Source organism: Megalops cyprinoides, chromosome 10 (genome assembly GCF_013368585.1).
Source record: "Megalops cyprinoides isolate fMegCyp1 chromosome 10, fMegCyp1.pri, whole genome shotgun sequence".
NCBI classification, from domain to species: Eukaryota; Metazoa; Chordata; class Actinopteri; order Elopiformes; family Megalopidae; genus Megalops; species Megalops cyprinoides.
In genome coordinates, this window is record NC_050592.1 from 24,565,591 (window position 1) to 24,579,353 (window position 13,763).

General features: G+C 41.2%; 1 protein-coding gene across 2 annotated transcripts in view; it reads right to left on the minus strand.

The window, feature by feature from the left end:
* tsnare1 (T-SNARE Domain Containing 1) overlaps positions 1–12,775 on the minus strand; it is a 132,590-nt gene extending 119,815 nt beyond the window's left edge. For both annotated transcript variants that reach the window (XM_036539351.1, XM_036539352.1), the window contains exon 1: positions 12,706–12,775. The gene's annotated coding sequence lies outside the window, so the exon portion shown is untranslated. The remainder of the gene's footprint in view (positions 1–12,705) is intronic.
* Positions 12,776–13,763: the final 988 nt, after the last annotated feature.

The window sequence follows — 13,763 nt, forward strand, 5'->3', positions numbered from 1 at the left end:
TTTGCTTCTCAGTAAGCACTGAGCGTTCCACTTGAACAAATTGGCTTTTTGATTGCTGGTTATTAAATATTAAGTGCCTCATGTGTTTACAACAGCAGTACTTGTATATTTAAATGATACCTTCACAAGTAACACCATTGGTGCAATTTCAGCTGGTAAATACAGGGAGGAAGGACAAAAACAGCAATTAAATGGGCAGAACTGTTATTTACATTTCATGTTTCAAATGTACAAAAAAGTTAATCTTCACTGAATTTTAATCTAATGCAGTCAATTATAGTTTTGGACAGGCACTCTGGAGTGTAGCTGGCACAGTCTGTTACACCACTGCAGTGATTCATTTATATTATTTGCTTGACTATATATATAGCACAACCGTTAAAATATTAGGCCTTTAATTAAGATGCCCCTAAATTCTTTAAGTATAAGTACTTCAAGAGCTGATATCTCAATACTACAGTTTTCAAGCATGGCGTACCACTTTGGCTGCAGACTTTGTGATCCCAATTTAAAATGTTTAAAGTCTATTTATGTATCTTAAATTGTTTTCATTATGTTTTGTTGTGTTTTTATTATTATTATTATTATTATTATTGTTATTATTATTTCACCTTTCCCCACAACCACCACCACAATATCATGTGTTCCACAACCCAGCACCACATAACCACATGTGTGTGGAACACACCGCAGTGTGTATGTTCAATCTACTGTTTAATCAAGGGAAAAGGAAAACATATGTTTCATGTTCACATAAACATGCAAAAATGAAACAATGGATAAGTATCAAGTTTCAGTTTATTTTCACAACAGATGTGACTTAATCTATTAAGGATTCCGCTCAGTTTCCAATGTAAATAAAATATGAAAACGCCACCAGCAATGGTATTTTTGTTTGTTTTCAGTGATCCTGATTTCTGTGATCCTCTCAGCTGCAGACTGTCTAAACCTATGTAGCATGGTTCTGTTGGTGGGATTATCCTGTAATGTACAGAGCAGTATCATTGAACATCTGAACGCTGCCAAACATGAAACAAGATATTGATGACATTGGCCTACAGTACCCAGCGCACATGCTTATTTGAAACCTCAGTCAACCAACTGGTTCCACTGTCTGCTGGGATGATTGCCACAGTTCACTGCTGAGCAGTATCTCAAATGCGTGTCATGGAAAGATCCATTTGAACTGAATTTTAATGCTCAGAAAAAAATGAAATGAAAATGTGTTTCAAACAAATCAGCACTGACGCTGTTCAACCAATATGTCTAAAAATTATGACAATGCCTTGGTCAAAAAGCTGCCACCTCACAACAGTTCCTCTGGGGAGAATAACAAGGCCACATCTGTGGTCTACATTAGATCACATCACAGTGCTGTTTTCTCATATCTCCGCTGTACCATAGGGCAAAGAGAATGGCCCATGTGAGTGGAGATGTGTTTTACGGCTGCCATGGGAAATGTAGGGCACTCGTTATGGTCCAGCTGCCTTATCTGCAGTTGAGAGATTATGTACGCTCTCCTCTGATGCATTCTCAGAAGCAACCTCAAAATGTAGAGCAAGACTGCGCACTGTTCAAGACTGCGCACACGTCTACAACGTTCACAGCTGAATGGGCTCAGAAATTTCCCGGTGCTGAAACGTTTGTTCCGTGTTTAGTTTCACAAGAGCTTCAACAGATGGATCGTCTGAAAACTGATCACATTTTGAAATTTGTCACACAATCATTCAAAACTACAACTGAGCCATTTTCTGCAAGGGTGACAGGCGGAAGCCTTGGACATACTGAGTTTGAATGTTCCATGGATCACTGTGTCTGGGTTGCTTTGTCTGTTGTGTAACCAGCGTCTAATGTCTGTGATAATTTGAACCTCTCCAGCAATTAATTATGGATTTTTAGAACTGCAAGATGGCACCCTCACAAAGTACTTGTAGACAAATCAGATGGAACATCAAACTGCCTGCATTAACTCCAGATTCTGAAAATGGTGTGCCTGACCCAACAATTTTACACCAAATGTTCCTACAAAGTTTCATTTACCATCCCCAAAACATTAATGAAAAAAAAAATTGCCATGGGTTCATTCATAGATATGACAATGAAAAACTGATGCTTGTTCAGAGCCTTGCTTTGATATGGCAGAGGCCATTTTAAAACCCAAGAAAATCTCACAGCAAAAAGCAGAGGTCCTACGTTGGCTTTGGGGGAAACACAAACACACACAATTACTTCGGAAACAAACCAATGGAACAGAAAGAAAAAAAGGAAGAAAAATGTATTGAAGTCATGCATGCCAACATACCAAAATCACATGCCAAACTTATTGTTACACAGCCAATATTTGTCACTGCTCAACATCAGGCTTTAACAATATTCTTCAATGAAACACTGGCAGCAGTTTCATATGATGTGCTGCCAATATGTTAGCATGGTGCAAGGTAATATTCTGAAGCTTTATGTGCATTAAGATAATGTAGGCTTGTTGCTCTTTTGGATAATGGTTTGGAGCTATGTTTATGCTAAAAACACTTTTTTTCTCCTCTGTTTTGAACTCAATGGACAAATGCTGCATCACCAGCTGCTCTGTACCTGATGTTCCTGCTCTTCCTGTTTCTCCGTAGTGAAAGTAATTGGCAGTTTGCCAGTAAATGACATAAAATAGCCAAAAAAGGAACAATTGATAAGGCTTTGGGATACATAAGGTTTAGGGAGGAAAGAAAAATAGGTTAAAGAATAGAGGAAAGACCTTTTGACTTTTGCTTGTCTGCCTGGAAAAAAGAAATAAAGACTAACACTGTCTTGTCCTTTATCTGATGTAAAAGTCTGTGACGAAGAGTGAATGAATGTTGGTAGAATGACTTCAATTTGAAGAGTAACAAAAAAGCATTGATGTCCCCAAATAAAGGAAAATGGATGGGATGTGTGGTGGTGTTGCGGAAAGGCACATTAAGTCTTTATAGGATTATTAGGGTAGATATAACAAGACCCCTTCCCATTAATAATCCAAACACACACACACACACATACACAGTGTCCTCCATATTGATTTTAATTCCTGATTACATTTTATGTTTTTATTATATATGCAAGAGATGTTTAATGATGCGTTGGCACTTTCCATGATGCCAGTTTGATTTCGAGATCCCAATGTTGTCTTTGGCTTTACATTTGCCTCCCAAAGCACTTGTGTCAAAGCTCATGGTGGCAATGAATTCTTTTGCATCTCAACTCTCTCTCAGCTCGTGGAGGTAAGTGACCATTTGCCAGAAGTCTTTGGAAAGCTCTGTCGTCTTAACCATGATAATGCCTGCTGCCAATTAATTCATTACCCCAACTGTTCTTCATTCATTTCTATTGTGTATTACCTTCTTTTACACCCCAGTGAAATAGAAAGCATTCTCTTCCTTCCAAAAAGCATAATTTTGGTCTAAATTTGTTTTGGTTGGATTTATTTGAAAGAATACTTATTTTGAAAGGTATAAGCAAATGTGACCCACATGCTTTCTGGAATAAAATTCAGCATGACTTTGCTCTGTGGAATGCTATTAACATGATTTTTTAATATCATGTATTATGTGCCCATTTAATTAGAGGTGTGACATTCCATGAATAAATATGCAAACAGAAGTTTGTTTTTCATATCTGGAATTTTATATCTCCTAAATAAATATCTGTTTATCTGTTATGTGTCATCCGTCTGGTCATCTGTAAAAGTGGGTCATTTCTCCCCGCTGTCTGTCCCAATGATTCCTAATGTTGGCAGACTGGTCTGAATTGTTCTCTGCCAGACTCCTACCAAATAAGCTGTTTTCGAGAAACAATTTTCAGAAGGTGATTGAACAGCTGAAATCTCTTTCACTGGTTAAACTAAAGGGAAGGACCCTCCCCTCCATATGGGAAGGGGAAAACAGGGTGTCCTCAGAGACATAAGCAGGGACTAAACTGTCTTTTTTAATGTTTTGGTTAGTCTTTACTTATGAGCTCAACTTATAGTGAATGTTTGCGCTTTTCCTGCTGTGTGTTTATGGAAAGTGATCTTGCAGCCAAGGACTGTGCCCCACACCAGTCATGCTCTTTTTCTCATGAGTGGACACTCTGAGGTTTCAGTTTTGAAGTAAATGCAAAATAATTTCAGCCACAGCATGGCAATATTCTTCCATTCACACCATCAAAAAGTAATACATGTATAGTGGTGGTTACTTAGAGAACTAGCAATTTATTTTTTACTGCTATAATTAGATAGCCATACATATTCCTAGAAAGCTTTTATCAATATATAAATAGCGACCCCCCATGCTGGCAACATTTGCTGTGTGACATTTAAATGTATCAACCTTCTTTTAAAATGTAGTGTGAAGTCTCTCTCAGTGCTCGTTACCTTATTTGACTTAATTAACTCATGGATATGTACTCAAAAGCTCTTTCATTAAGGACATTTGTATGTGCACTCCACTCTAGAGGGCAGTTTGGGGGGGGGGGGGGGGGGGGGGGGGGTACAAAAAACTTGTTTCCTAATGTTGGAGAAGCCTGTGGTAATCACAGCCAAAGTGCCCCCGATTCCATAAGCAGTCCAGGAGAGGAGTGAAGAAGGACGCGTTTTTTGGCACGTGGTCTTGTTTCCAGAGGGTGTGGGTCCCTTTTGTTGTGCTGGAGGATGCCTCCCCAGGCATGTAACTTTATTGCCACCCAGAAGCAGATTTATTGCTGCCGCCGGGGACAAGGCCAGGAGCGTATCAATAACATTTAAAAGGGTACGCGTGCGCAGTCGGAGGGGAATGCAGAATGAACGGGCGACCTTCAGCCCGCTGGAGGGGGAAGGAGGGACCTTGATGTTTTCATTTGTTCGAGAGAGCCGGGAGGGTGGTCGTCCACACTCGTTGAAGAGTGATCGGATTGTCAATAACGGGTGACAGGAAGACAAACCGGGAGTCTGATGGGCGCGGCTCACGTGCGGCCCGGAGCGTCGAGCAGTGGGGGGCGAAATGTGCGTCATTCCCCTCAGAACGCTTCCGAAATTATTCCACAAACGCCCTGTTAATCAGCCCTTCACAACTTCTCCTCTGGAGGCGTCTCCTTGCGCCGCCTTGACCTTCTCTCTCACCTTCTGCTCTCCAGCTCTTAACTTGGCTCCGGCAAAGTCTGACAGGGCAGCGGCAAAGAGCAATTTATTTGACTCCAAACATTTCCCGAAAAGCTCAAAATTTGAGCTGCTCCTCCTCGTTGCCATGGCTGTCATTTTTTCCTGTAGAATCCCAGGCAATCGTCTCTCAGGGTTGTTTACAATGTGGTGCTCCCTCTCCTTCTATTTTACGCCATCTGTCAAATTTTTTTGAGTTAAGATTCCAGCGGGTCTAAGTCACAAACCCGTTCACACATGTAATACTAAAAAAGGAGAAGTTGCAAAAGCTAAAGAAGTTGAAATAATAAAATGAATAGGCAACTGCAGGTGGGCAATGCCAAAACAACACCAAATGTATATGGAGACAGGTCATTAATTTCTCCTCACTGCCTCACATTTCCAGTCTTCCTGTAGTGCATAACATGCATACTAAGACGCAAACAGCTTCTGGAATAACAATGGAATTTCTTATGGGAGCAGAAGTCCTGAGGGCAACCCTGTCATCCAGTACAGCACACCGTAGGACAGCTCTGTATGCTGATCAAAAACGCTAAACTCTGGACCTTTGGAAATTTATCCACCCCAAGAGATTCAATCAAACTTGGGGCTGAGTGTGAAAATGTCTTGTTTTCTCATATTTCTGCAAACCAGCCACAAACATAGCTTATGTGTTTGTGTGAATGTGTATAAAGACCTGTATAGAGATGATACTTACTATGGCGATAGATATGGACTTTCTTGAATTGATGCCTCGGAAAGACAACAACAACCCTACCCTCCCCCCTCACAATTCTTAGACCTGACTGATGATGTCATGGTTCTGTGACTCCAAAACTGTCACAGGATAGTGGACTACTCATCCTCTGTGGTTTCAGGGGGTTTTGGCCCACTGTGGGGGAGAAGAACAGATGGTCAACTGGACATCCAAGCTGCAGCCTTCTGGTTTTCTCCCCTCCCCGCATATGTTTGCGCCCTCCGGCATTGCCTCTGAGACCTGGGCTTCCCACACCCGCACGGCCGTTTACAGTCAAGGGGAAGGATGGTGGTGTGTTGGGGTGGGCGGTCTGCGAACATTCTGGGATGAATGACTACTGTGAGAAAATCTATCTCTCAAGGGAGATAGTAAAGACACTACTGATGGTGGACTCAATGCTGCTCTCTTGATATTTTAACAAGTGTAACAATTGTGCAGAGGAGCACAGCAAACATACACAAATCTGTCAATTTCTCAGATGCCTAGGAAAAAATAGAGCATACAAAAGAGAAGCACCTGCACTCTGATTTCACGCTCCCAAAAAAGTTCTGGCTGAAACACATTTGGCGTGAACAGACAACATTCTGACCAAATCTATTGTCTTTGTCTTGGCTGGAAATCTGAATTTCTGTCTAAAATGTAACAGTTATGGAAAGAAATTGTTTCCTCACAGAAGAAGAGGGCTTGCAGTTTACTAATGTTACAATTTGCTGAGTAAATTTCAGTCATGTGCCTCAAGGATTTACAAAGATTTTAAGTTTATTTTTTTCAAAGAGACAAATGTTAAATGTGATTTGTGGCTAATTTAATTCAGATGTTTGTTTTATATGATGCATAATTTTATTACAGCTTGTTCAAATCACGTCCTTTATCTTGCACCAGCATCTATGAGACCGAAATCTTCTTTATCTGACCACCTGCCACTACCCAAGACACTAGTCTTACAGTAAAGTGTTAACCTTTTACATATCACATATTGAAACAGGTGTCACTTATGTGGTCAACGTATGAAATTGTGTTGAAATTGGATGATCTAGGTCGTAAAACCAATGTTGCTAGGGTGACACTAGCAAATATGACATAAATCAAAGGTTTTGGTTGCCATCAAATACACTGTTTCCAGCAAAGGCATTTAGATCCACGATGCATGAGCAGTATGAGCTTTTAGTATCTCTCTCTCTCTCTCTCTCTCTCTCACACACACACACATACACACACACACACACACACACACACACACACACACACACACACACACACACACACACACACAGACACACGCACACACACACACACACACACCAGAAGGACTGATCAGCTAAAGCCCAGGTTGCAAACTCAAGGCAATGACATCAGCAACAGGTCTGTCAAAGATGAGGTCTGTTTCATTCAGACTGACTGTTGACTCAGCTCCAATGTTTAACATCTAATTGATTCAATGAGGATCCAAACAGCGTGCAGGACGCAGATGGCTATATCTGCTTTTAGTTGTGAATGATGACGCTGATGGAAAACTCCTACACACCCACTGACAGGGATCCCCATGTGGTATCCACTAATCTCAAGGAACAAGAATAACCAGAAAAGTAGCTATGATGATGTGATTAAACAAAACTGCAAAAATGAAGCACAGCTTCAAAAAGCAATTTTTTTTTTTTTTGGCAGTGAGTTTTGCATATAGCGTTGAATATTTATCGTACTTCCCACTAGTACAACTAAAAGAACCACTTTATGAGAACAACCACAATATGTCAAATAAAACATATACATATACATGCAGGCTGTAACTAAAGCAGATCAACTGTCCTGTTCTCCTGTGAAGGGCAGAAAAATGAGACGAATATCAGGCCATATTCAGTAGATGTCCCTTTTGCTACTGCACCCCCTGCTTAGAGTTGCAAGGCCACCGCTACCTGCATTCTGTGTCTCCTGTGTCCCCTTTTTTCACAAGTGACTGGATGTTATTTTTTAATTAAGTATTTTTACAACTCTGCAAAAGACCACAGCAGGGCGGAAACAGTGTCTATGGGCATAAAAAACACCCAAAAAACCACCCACAAGCAAACTGAAAACCACACAAGCGTCTCCCTATAAATAATGTCTGTGAAAAATAACCCTCATTTGGCACTGAAATGTCATAAATTGCAGGTGAATAAAAGATCCAGATTTACAGCCACCGTTGCCTGCAATTTTACTAGCCCTCCTAAGCTCTCTCATATTCTCCGGAAATGGAAAATATATTCTGCATTTGAAAAATACAGGGTACACCTCAAATTACCTTGAAGCAGAACCGTGACTGCGGCCATCAAAATCTGCAACGGTGAGTAGACAGGCGGTAGGACTGATGACACTCTTGCCCTTTATGTATTTTTTTCAGCAAAGCAGAACCCACACCACTGGTGCCTGTTGCTCTTGTCAATAGTCTTTGTAACAAATAAAGCTGCGAAGCAGAACCAGGAACTAATTTCATTACCTCCCGCCTTCACGACTGTCCTTACTGGGGGCTGAGCTGGGAGAAAAATATCTGAGAGGTTAACAACCAGCTGCAATCAATTAGTGAGCCAATCTAACACCAATCAAGGAATTATTCCTGACGAGGGAAAGGGATGGGAAAGGCGAAAAAGAAAAAAAAAAAAAGATAAAAAATACACGTTCTGTCAAACGTTTCTCACGTGCTACGCATGGATTAATTTATTAACTGGGCCAAAATGTACAGTGCAACATCTTTGTGAAAGACACTGTTTATGAAACAGTGTAAGTGTTTTGACTGGAGTGGTGAATGTAAACCAGAACCCTGGAATATGCACCAGTAAGTCACTTTCCAGAGTAAGCAATATGTTACAGTACATAACTTTTGATAGGTGCATTTTTCAATTGTTTTTAAAGATCAGAAAACTGTTGGCTTATTATTTTTTGTCTTTAGTATTTTAGTTGTTTTAATGCAGGGTGTCTGTGGTGGTGAGGCAGCGAGCATTTGTATTTAATTTTGGCACAAATGAGGCCCTATCTTGCTCATTCCTCAAATAAACACTAGTGTGACAGCCCTGATATCCTGTCATGTCTACCATCTGATCAGTCCTGGAATCAGATGGATAGTAACAATTACTGCATTCAAACTTTTTCTTATTTAACTATTCCATGTATGACAAGTGTTGCTTGTGAGATGTATTCCATAGGTGATCGAGGCATGTGCCTAAATCGATCAATCACCCTGTGATGAATCAGATTTCCCTAGTTGGCAGAGCAATGACGTAAATCCATGGAGGATGATGGATGAAGGATGATGACATGACTCCATGTGGCATGTAGAGTAAAGTGTCATTGTCATTATTGTGGTATTCAACTCAATACAGCTTGATATGTGCATACACATACATGAATTCTGTCGGGATGTTATGTAAAAATGTACTTATTTGGTTTTCTGAGTGAGTTGGGTCAGTGAGTCGTTAAGCTGGTGTACCGTTAAGAATTAAAATCTACCCGCACCACCGGTTCATTGATCCAAGGAGTTTCCCTGCAATGTGGACAGTGTAGGTGGGGACACAACGGAGGCTGTACTGAGTCACAAAGGAGGGTCCTGCTGGTTTTCTGATGCATTTTGAGAGAAAACAGAAAAGTTCTCCCAAGATACAAGATATTGTACAGTCCTAGCAAACACAGCACATGACCTGGTCACAATGTGTCACACTGCAACAGGGGGACATTCCAAGAAAAGCCCTGTATGAGTTAATTCGGTTAGTTTGGTTTTAACTTAATTGCTTACTGCAGGTTAGTGCTGACTGATAGCGTTGCCCACATCAGTCCATTTCTCTTACGCTTGACTTTCTTGTATTCTCCTCACCCACTTAACGTCCCATCACAAAACCAGAGCTAGTTATTTTTAATCATGAACCCCTTGTCTACATGTATCAACAAGACAAATTCAATCTCAGCATTCAAGCTCGCTGAACATTCTGTGCTTAACCATTTTTCACCGCATAATGGTGCTCACTTACAGAACTGGCTTTGAGTCAGTTACTTATGCAAACGAGTAATTACAAACTAATTTTGCCAGTCTCACGCTTGATATTATTTTGCAATTTGGCAGGAAAATTACTTTTAATGATGTACCATTCAGATATATCACAATGGTCGTTTGTAATGACGATGTCATTGTGTCAATTCGTTTTAGCAATGTCTCCTGTGAAATGGTAATTGAGAAAATGATCTTCAGTTACTGCAGTTCATTTCATTACTTAATAATTATAAGAAGAACAATAATTGGCCCTGTGTCTGATTAGCTCATTTGTTAAGCCGTACTTAAGCATACTACAACGCTAAGGGTTCAACTACTCATGTCTTTCCTTCCCTTAAGATTAGGCCACATTAAAATATTCTGTTACTGACACTTTTTTCATTTGTGTCTACTTGAAGCAAAGCAACAAAAGTGCAATCTGTCATTAAAGACAAGGCTTTGAATTCACAGTTGAAAGCTGAGGTCATATTTTTCAGGAGAAGGATTGAATCGGGCTCAAGTAATGACCAGGTGTTTGAGCGAAGCATTCATTCCTGCCAGGAATTAACCAGGCTTTACTTGCAACTAAGGGGATAATATCAAATGAATAAAAAAACGAATAAATTACATAATGGACTATGCCTCCTTCTGTTACAAAGTGACTCCCTGGAGAGCAAATCCTGAAAGATTAATGGAAGCAAATATAAAATATATCTCGTCTCATCATATTATATGGAAACTTGATGGATGATCTTTTATGACTTGCATTGATAATGAGCATTTTAATAGAAAATCCAGAAGATGTTGGGATTGCTACACGAATTTGCTCATGGGAAATGAAGCCCAGAGGTGGCATAAAAGCTCTGCAAAATATCAGACAACGGACGTCACTTCCCATACGCGCTGCTGGGAAAAAAAAAAAATCCACAGGCTCACCTTGGTTCTGAAGAGAATCATTGCTTTAAAGTGCCATTTAGACTGGGGCATGTTTTCATTCACACCACATAGCACCCCTACACTTGATTTTTAATGACCGCAGCAGTCATTAAAAGGAGTTCCGATAGATAGAAGTGCCATTATCACATAGGCAAAATGGTGCCTAGTGGCTCCAATGGGAAGAGTGCCCCATACTGGGGGTCCAGTAGTACCAAACTCCAGCCTGATTGTCCACGGAGGCCTAATATTCACTTAATGTACAGGCAGGTGTCTGTTAGTGAGTTCTATCATGGCAAATGAGGTAGAAAAAGATGAATTGTGCACTGGTTTAATAAACATTTAAGCTTATTCAAAGCTGCATTGCACTACTTTATAAATTGTGCATACATTTTGAGTCAGGATGGGTTAGATTTTCCACTTTCAGGACCATGTATGTTTTGCGATAGTGGTCTGCCAGTTAATTTCCTCTCTGTGAGATGGATAGAGAGCCATTACTACGTACACACATAATCACTGCTGATAGCCACTCTAATGTGTTATTTTCTATTTCTGGTTAATGTCTGCTTTCATATTTGAGTACTTGAGTACGTAATGTTTATTTAATTGCTTTATTCATTTATTCATTTATTTTTTGAAAATCACAAGCAAAGAATTAAAACAGCCAATTATCTTAAACTTATCTCAAACATGCTCCATTCCTGTCAAAACCACGCGCCCACAGCTGGGAGTGGGTAAAGGGGAACTATAAATGCAAGCAAGGCTGCCTGCCATGGAGACAATTAGAAGAAAAACAAGCAATAAATAAGATTCATCCCTAGAAATAGCACTCTCTTCCAATTAAAGAATACCACACAAAAAGAGGGGACACCATCTGTCAGGCTTTGCTCACTGCCTGCACATCACCGAGTGTTCACCCAGTATGGACTTCCTGGCGCTCCAAATATGGTCGGCAGGCAGAGAGGTGCCCATCCGTTTGCGCCATTAAAGGTGGCCTGCGTGTGAAGTGACTCACTTCACTCCCACGCGCTCCATTCTTACATGTGAGCCAAAGCAAGTGTCGGGGAAGAAAGACAAAGAGGGACCCAGAGAGGTGGAGGGATGGAGTGGATGATGTGATGGCTAAAAATAATAATAATAATGATAATAATAAAAAATGGTTGGATGCACTGATCTGCAGACGCATGCTGAAACTGAATCTGCATGTGTGGAAGCTCAGGCTAGACTGTGTAAGTTTTGTGGAAATTCTATGTACCGTGCATGTGAAGCAGAAACAAGCATATATGCGTGTGGAGCAAAGAGCATGGCAGCATGTGTGTGCAGGTACATGTATAAACATCAGTGTTCTGGGAGCTGTGGTCAAAGAAAACAGCCCCTCCCCCCCAAAAAAAACATCAAAAGCAATAACAAGGCTGGGCTGCCGGGATTGGCTAGAAAAGCCAATGGGTGGCCGTGATTGGCTGGCTGGGAGACGGATATGAGCCTAGCACCTGAGCACACGCTGCCTCATTTTTCCGGGTCTGGATGCTAACGGTGACAGAGAGGAGCGTCTTTTCCAGGCCTGTGGCCCTGCCCTTCCCTGCTTCTCCAACCCACGGGAGATGTAAAGCGGACACACACAGCCGCCCATCCAGCCAGCCCTCGGGCCTCGCCTTGCTCCCCCCCATGCTCCACTCACACACGCACACACGCAAACACAGAGCACAGCCTGTTCTTCCTGCTCCTGCTGCCGCTGTAGAGAGCTTAGCACAGCACGAGGAAAGCATCCTCTCCTCCTCCTCCCCTCCCTCCCTCTCCCTCCTTCCCTCTCTCTCATTCCATCCTCCCAATCAGCGAGACAACAAACGACATCATTTTTAACGAGGGAACAAAGGAATAGAAAAAAGGGTTTTTGTCACACATTACCTTCCACTGGGGAGACAGCGGTGTGCTGTAGCACTCAGATCAGGCGCAGTGGCTTACAGAGACAGCCGGGGATAACGACATCACATGATCATGAACCACCTGCTCCTCTATGATGATCTTGTGACTGTTGACGGTGAAGGATTCTGGGAGTTGTAGTTTAGATAGAACAGCATTGATCATAACTTATTAGAAAAAGCTAGGAGATGCAACACAGAAGAAAATGAGAGACCACATCCTCTTCAGTCAACATTTACAATGTGAAACGATGTCTGTATACAGTTTAATTTTGTTTGGGTTTGTGCTTGTTTCTATAAATAGACAGCCTATAAGCTACTCTGGGCAAGTTTGTTCTTTGAGTCATTTTAATTAGTATTCTAATGAAACCAATGCAATGCTGGATGCAATGTATTTCACATCATAAACAAAGAGTTTAGGGAGCAAAACATGTAATGTGAGGAGTTTTTCCCAGGGCTTGATTTATTGAAATTTGAGCTAAATGTTAAGAAATTGTCATATATACTGTTAACATCTTTCTTTTAAAGAACCATGAAACAAAGAAACAATTTGTCATTTAATCATTTAATCTTTATCTGTTATAAGCAACAATCCTTGTCCTAATGTTAGGGCATAGTAATTCCAACATTCTATGGAGCATTTTGAAATCCCATTTTAGCGATGAATAAAATTCCCTCCAGACAAGAGCTACAGCTTTTTCCATGGGTAGAAGGCTCTAACCTGTGGAAGGGGGTCAGTAGCTTGATCTTGTGTCAGCCAGTGGAAATTGAGCTTACTCCTTCCAGGTTTTCTAAGAGGTAAAGTGGGAATCCATGGGGGGCCAAGGTAAAAGATGTGGTGTGAATATCAGTTCAACTTTTTTTGCAGCCAGTACATTTGAGTGGGCAATGAGGTCCCAGGCAGCCGAGACGGGGGAAATGCTCCGACGGGGGCGAGATCTCACATCTGACTCGAGGTCACCTTCACGGCACCATGCCGCCTGTGCGCTGCGCATTAATCGGGGTGTGAGTTTAGGACCCGCGGCCTGCGATGCCAGTTTTATC